At 49.3% G+C, this 6,009-nt stretch overlaps 1 protein-coding gene across 3 annotated transcripts in view; it reads left to right on the forward strand.

The window, feature by feature from the left end:
• Positions 1 to 1,332: 1,332 nt before the first annotated feature.
• The window catches only part of AKAP1 (A-kinase anchoring protein 1), a 28,739-nt gene continuing 24,062 nt past the window's right edge, over positions 1,333 to 6,009 (forward strand). Inside the window, exon 1 of one of the 3 annotated variants that reach the window (XM_039885720.1) lies at positions 1,333 to 1,474. The gene's annotated coding sequence lies outside the window, so the exon portion shown is untranslated. Of the gene's footprint in view, positions 1,475 to 2,141; positions 2,618 to 6,009 lie in introns of those variants that run through there. The other 2 variants (XM_039885718.1, XM_039885722.1) reach the window with 2 other exon arrangements.

Consider the following 6,009-nt stretch of genomic DNA (forward strand, 5'->3'; position numbering starts at 1 on the left):
CCTGAGGTGGAAGCATGACTAGCTTTGGGGTTCAGCAGAGTATAATAAAATCCAAGTTTTACTATGGTTTATAAGGCAGCCCGGTTTCCTCTCCCACTCAAAATATAAACAAAACAAACCCAAAAAACAAAACAAAAACTCCTCCCTCTACCTCTCCAACCAGCACGCTCACCTCCTGACTATATTCCATCCCTACTGATCTCTCAGTTTACCAGAAGTTGTTTCCTGCTTTTTCTTTTTTCTTTTTTTGCTGGTGTCTTTGTTGGGCACTCTCCAACTCATTCCAATATATAATTTGCAAGGCCAGCTCCTTCTCAACCAGCAGGTTTGTTTAAATTTCTCCTTAAGCCTTTCTAGCCACAGGACCTAAAATAGGTGTCTTATTTCTTTCCTTTTTCAGCTTCCTATTTGTTTTCCTTCATTAATCTCATGCAATTGGGATATACACATATAATATGAATTTATATTTAAAACTCAATAGGTAAATGATATCTCATGATCATTTAAATTTGCAGTGAATATTAAGCATTTCCTCAAGTAATGGTTAATTCTTAGCATGATCTCTTTTCTATATTTTGCCTTTTCTATATATTGCCATATATATTGTTGAAGTCCTTATGTCTTAAGACTGATAGCAGACCTGGCCAACCGGAGCCTCACCCCGTCCGCTTGTGGGAGGCAATTTATTTTCCCAAGTTTCCTGGAGTCAGTGACTCATTGTGACTATCTCTTGGCAGGAATTAGTTCAAAACCCAAATCCATTTCGAGCAAAGTGGTTCATGTCGACATCACCAAGTTATGAAAATGGGCAAAAGAGTTGCATTTGACAGGTACCAGGTACTCCCACTATACAGTTGAGCAATTATTAATAGTCACCTGACTATGAACTGCCAGGTAACGATGCCCCAGCCCCTCACCGGTCCCTCCGCCTTTTCCAGGGGGGTCTCGGTGCTGAGGCAGGCATACTGGCTAACTGACCCCTCCAGACCGCCTAGAGCCAAGGGGAGAGAATCCGCGCTGAGCTTGCAGGGCAGAGGTTCGAAGCCCCACGGGGTTAGGAAGGCTCCAGCCAGGGCCCTCTCCCGATCCTCACCGAGATTACACCGCATCTCGCGAGAGCTACAGCAAAGCCCGGCTGCGGGCGGCGGCCGAATGTCAGAGGAGCGTTCCAGACCGCGCCCCCTCTGGCGCAGCTGGGAGAGGCGCGGGCGGGAGCGGCCGGCGGCGCGCACGCGCAGGTGAGCGGGGCGAGCGCGGGGGCACGAGGGCGGGGGCGGGGCCTTGCGTCGCGCCGCGGGCACGTCGCTGCGCGTCCCCAGTATTTAATGTCTCTGTGTTCCACTGGCCTGGGCGAGCACGTGGGGGAGCGGCCCGGGCGCTGCGCTGCAGGGCAGTGCCTCGGGGGCAGAAGCGGGGGTTGGGGGGCGGCGGCGGCGGGCGTGGACTCTGCATCCGGACGGTCGCCGAGGAGCTGGTAAGTAGGGGCCACTGGGAGCGGCTGGCCCGGAGACCACCTGCTGGGGCCCCCGGGGCGACGCCGTCAGGGTGATGGGGAGCCTATGGTGCAGGTGCGTTGTGCGACGCGCGCTCCAGGTGTCCCGCAGACCCGAGGCTCCGGATGCCAAGTGCGTGCGGAGGGGCTCCGACCCGCCGCCTGCTGTCAAGCAGGCCCTTCTTTCTTTTCTGTCGCCTGTGCGCCCCCTCATCTTCCTCTGTCGGGGTTGTCTGCGGGCGGGCTCCTGCTGACAGATCGCGTGTGTGTTATTGGGGGCGGGGGGCGCTCTGCAGCCTTGTAATGCCCCCCGCGCGCGTCACCATCCTCGGGGGCAGAAGGTGAGGACGCGACGCCCGGGCCACCCCTCTGCGGCTTAACTTTCCTGGAGCGCGCACACCCTCCTATGAGACAGACCTGAGTGCGTTCACCCAAGGTCGCCTAACCCCACACGCGTGTACTTTTCAAAGGTCGTGTATACCCAGTCTGAGCCGGGAGAGGTGGCGGCGGGGCAGTCTGTCAGCAGGGCCAGGTGCTTACAGGGCTAGAAGGTGCCCCAAGGCCTGCGTGCACCCCTTTCTCCCTTCTGAGGGGTTGGAGTTGAATTGGTCACTTTTGGAACCTCACCCAACTTCTGGGCCTTTTTTATCTCGCCCTAGGTTGCCCCCTTCCTAGGTCCGGCGGTGGCAAATCCGAGCAGGTAGCCCAGTCCCTGAGAGAGTTCAGTGCGACAAACCAGGGGAAGGAGCTCGGTTTGCTAAACGGGGAGGATGGGCTAGGCGACCGGTTGTGATTGGATTCCTGTTTTGGGCGGAGGGACCGTTAGAACCAAGTTAGGGTTCCAAGGTCGAAGTCTTGGTGTCTCGAGAGAATTAGCATTTGCAGCTCCTTAAAGGGTTTCGGGAGAGGCTGAGGCCGTATGGTTCTGCCTGGTGTGCCCGCTGACTTCTTGCCTCGGGGCGCATAGGTCACGTGTCGCGCTCCGCCCGCCCCCCTTTCTCCACCCGCTGGCTTTCTGAAGGGACCAAGCTAGTTTCGCAGATAAGGGTCAAAATGTGCTTGGAGAGGCCGTCGACTTGGACTCCTCGAGGCACGCCTTTACCATTTCAGCTCTCGTGCCCTAGGGTAAGGTTCCTCCCATTTCCCCTCCGAAGGAGGCATAGGGAAAAAGGGTGCGACTCGGGACTGCGTGTAAGCCCTGGCTGGTCCTTTGGCGATCTCCAGCGGTGTTGCTCAGGTTGTTCTGCGCCTTTCTGCGTCTCCGCCGCCCCTAACACAAACCCGGTGCACTTTGCTCCAGGTGTGAGTGGAGGACTCTCAAGCCAGGTAGGGCAATTAGATTAAACTAGCTATTTTCCCCCTACTGAAGTGTAGGCTACCTGGTGTTTAAATTTATCTCCTGCAGGAAAATCTGGGCTGCTAGACACCTGGTACAATCATATCTGTTGATTGGCTTGCTAATTACCGATAAAGAAACACCGTTCGCAAACTATTAATTCTGGCAAACAGTAAACTTAACATGCTTTTGTAACTAGGTCCTTTAAGAAAAAACCTATTTAGAAAGCAAAACTTGGACTCAGCACCACCCATCCCCTTTGCTCTTAAAGGTACAGCACATTTCTGAAATGAAGAGAAATGATTTGGTCATATATCAGATTCCTCTGTTCTTGGCATTCAGTTGGTTCACCTGCTGATTATTTAAGACTTTTTGAGCACTGGAAGCACGTGAAGTTATGTTTTGGGAGCCTTTTGACTTGTCTTGAACCTTTCCTTTTTCATCTCTTAACTAGTTTTGTGGTTTCTGGATAATGATACATGTGTATATGCTCAGAGGAAGTTGTCACTAGGCCCAAAGGAGGTCCTCTGAATCCTATAGGTATGCAAATCACTGAAGCTTTAGTTCCTACCTGGATTAAATAGTCTCAGTTGTCATGCTTAGTTAGGTGATAGCCCAGAATTTGCAGGTAACTGATCTTGTCCAATCCTGGGAGTGAGACAGGTCTAATGGACTTGTCTTGTTGGAGCCTTGTGTGTGACTATCAGTTCCTTCTAGCTGTTTTCTAGACAATGCATTCACACTTGGCCACTTCAGGGTGACAGTGAAGGTATCTGTTGTAAGTGGCCTGCTCAGGGGCCAAGTGGATGCATTGTCAGTGTAAGGTTGCTGAGCATCAGTATTTTAAAACAATTCATTTTGCTCTACCTGGTCACCTGTATTACTCTTGGACTTGGGACTCTGGCTGTGTCCTGGCCATCATGTGGATGAAGGCTGATTTTAACTTTTACAGTATTCCCTCTCCTCATCCTAAAGACAAATTGAGGTAATATTTGTGAGACTCGGCACTGTGCGTGATGAGTGCTCAAGCATTGTTTTTATTACCTCCTAAAGAGTCTGACATTTTCTCTTGAATCACTTGAGTGATTTGAATTTTATTAAAAGGACCCTCCCCACAACTTCTGACCTGGAAACTTAGTTGGAAAGAAAAGGAAAACAAATTGGTTTTCCCACACTTTGCCAGCCAGCCTCCTGGCTCTAGCTTAAGACAAACATGACTTGATCAAAGTTCTCATTTCAGGCCTTGAGGAGTGGGCATCCCATGTGTCTGGTGAGCTGGTGCCTTCCAGCCCATTCTCCCCAAGCCACTCCTTCCTAATTTTCCCTGTCGGTCTAGAATGAGAGGGCCTCTCTACAGCTTGGTCTGTTGTGCTCTTGTGGGGATGTTGTGTACAGGTTAATACCTTCAGCTTGCCATTCTGAATTTTCCTCTGCTCGGGGGAGGTGCTGGGTCCTATGGGCATCTTGTCCAGCTTAAATCATCTTATACTATTTGCGTTGCTACTGTATGTGGGATGTATTTTAATCCTGATATTTGCTTCCTAGGGCAAGTTCTGTTTCTTCCACATCCCTTTCTGGTGTCATGCCTCACACCATTGTGATCATTTAACATAAGTACCCATTGTTTGTGGCTTTCTACTGAGCAAACCTGCTGGCCTTGGTACCTAATTTTAAACTCGAATTGTGGAAAATATGATCAGCGACGATGTTTTGAGTGGGACAGAGTCCAGCTGGAGAAGTAAGTGGTGGAGATATGGGAACTAAAATTTAGAGGATGGCTTTTCCTTGATAGTTACTCTGCTAGGTGAGTTGTGAGCAAACACCTCCCTAATCCTTTAATCCTCACACCTCTGAGTGCAGTTGAGGAGGTGAAGCTGGAGGTCACTCTGGATTGTTTCAACAGCTAGTAGAAATACAAATTGAGGGGTAGAGAAACTGCCAAGTGTGAGTTTGGACTTAACACTAGGTCCTCTGGAGGGCTTTGTGAGAAGAACCAAAGCCTGGTCAAATCCATGGGCTTTTCTCCTGATCTTTCCGTTGCTTTCTAAGCAGATAGTTGTAATGAAGGTGTGTGTGTGATTCAGCATTCTGGGGACTGGCTTTCAGTAATAAGTAGCTTCCAAGATGTCCATTTCCTTAACTTTTCTTTTTCTCCTACTAAATGGTCTTAATTCTGTCCAGGTCCTTGCCATTTGGACATTTCTACAGCTGAGGTTGATAGTTTGCAGCAGTCGATAGTAAACGTTCTGGCCCCGTCTGGTAATACTGTCTGGCTGCCTTCACTGAGCTGGGTGTCACTGAAGGCTCATGCTCTTAGGAACAACTCAGAGCCTCAGGTGAGTTCTGAAAGTAAAGGTATGCAGCACTGCGGGCTGATAAGGCTCTTTCACCACTGGGCTTAGCTGGCAAGAACCCTGGATTGAGGGATGGGGGCTTAGTGCCGCTTTCATGGCTGAAATCTGGCTGTGGTTCTAGGCAGGTCTCTTGGCTCTTTGGGGTCTGTTTCTTCAACTGGTGAACAAGAGTCGGTCAACATCAAAAGCATTTATGGGATCCTTGTTAGTCTAAAGTGCCTTGGGCTGCTGGAAGATGGAGTTGCCTGCAGGGCTGTATATGGGGAGGGGTATTTGGGCTCTGATGCATGGTTCAGTGGATAGTACAAGTCAAAGACAAAAAAACTCAATCCACTGTTTTAGGTGCATCTCGCATTCTCTTAGATGCTACTGTGCTAAATATTTTTTACAATCTCTATTCTTATCTCCTAATTTGAACCTTGGTGGAGGGGGTCTAGAGCTGCCTTGTCTTGTAGAGTAACAACTAGTCATGTGTGGTTAGTTAAATTTAAACTTTTTAAGCATTAAATAAAATCGAAAAATAAGTTTCTTGGTGACATTAGTCACATTTTAAGTGTTCAGTGGCTGCAGTACTAGACAGTGCAGATCTAGGATATTTTCGTCCTGGAAAGTTCTGTTGGACAGCACTGGTCTTAGTTCTTTGCCCAACTCCAAAAGCTAATTGCCTCATCTTGTAAAGCATCATATATTTGGGCTTATTCTTCCATAGTCCACAAACCCAGCAGCCTTGGTGACAAATTATTTATCACTTCTCTCCATGACATGTTAAGAAGCAAGTTCCGGACTGCCAGTTTGGAGGGCAGTGATCAATTATTAAACAGTTTGAG

The sequence above is a fragment of the Pteropus medius genome, unplaced genomic scaffold (assembly GCF_902729225.1).
Source record: "Pteropus medius unplaced genomic scaffold, Ma_sr-lr_union100, whole genome shotgun sequence".
Lineage (NCBI taxonomy): Eukaryota > Metazoa > Chordata > Mammalia > Chiroptera > Pteropodidae > Pteropus > Pteropus medius.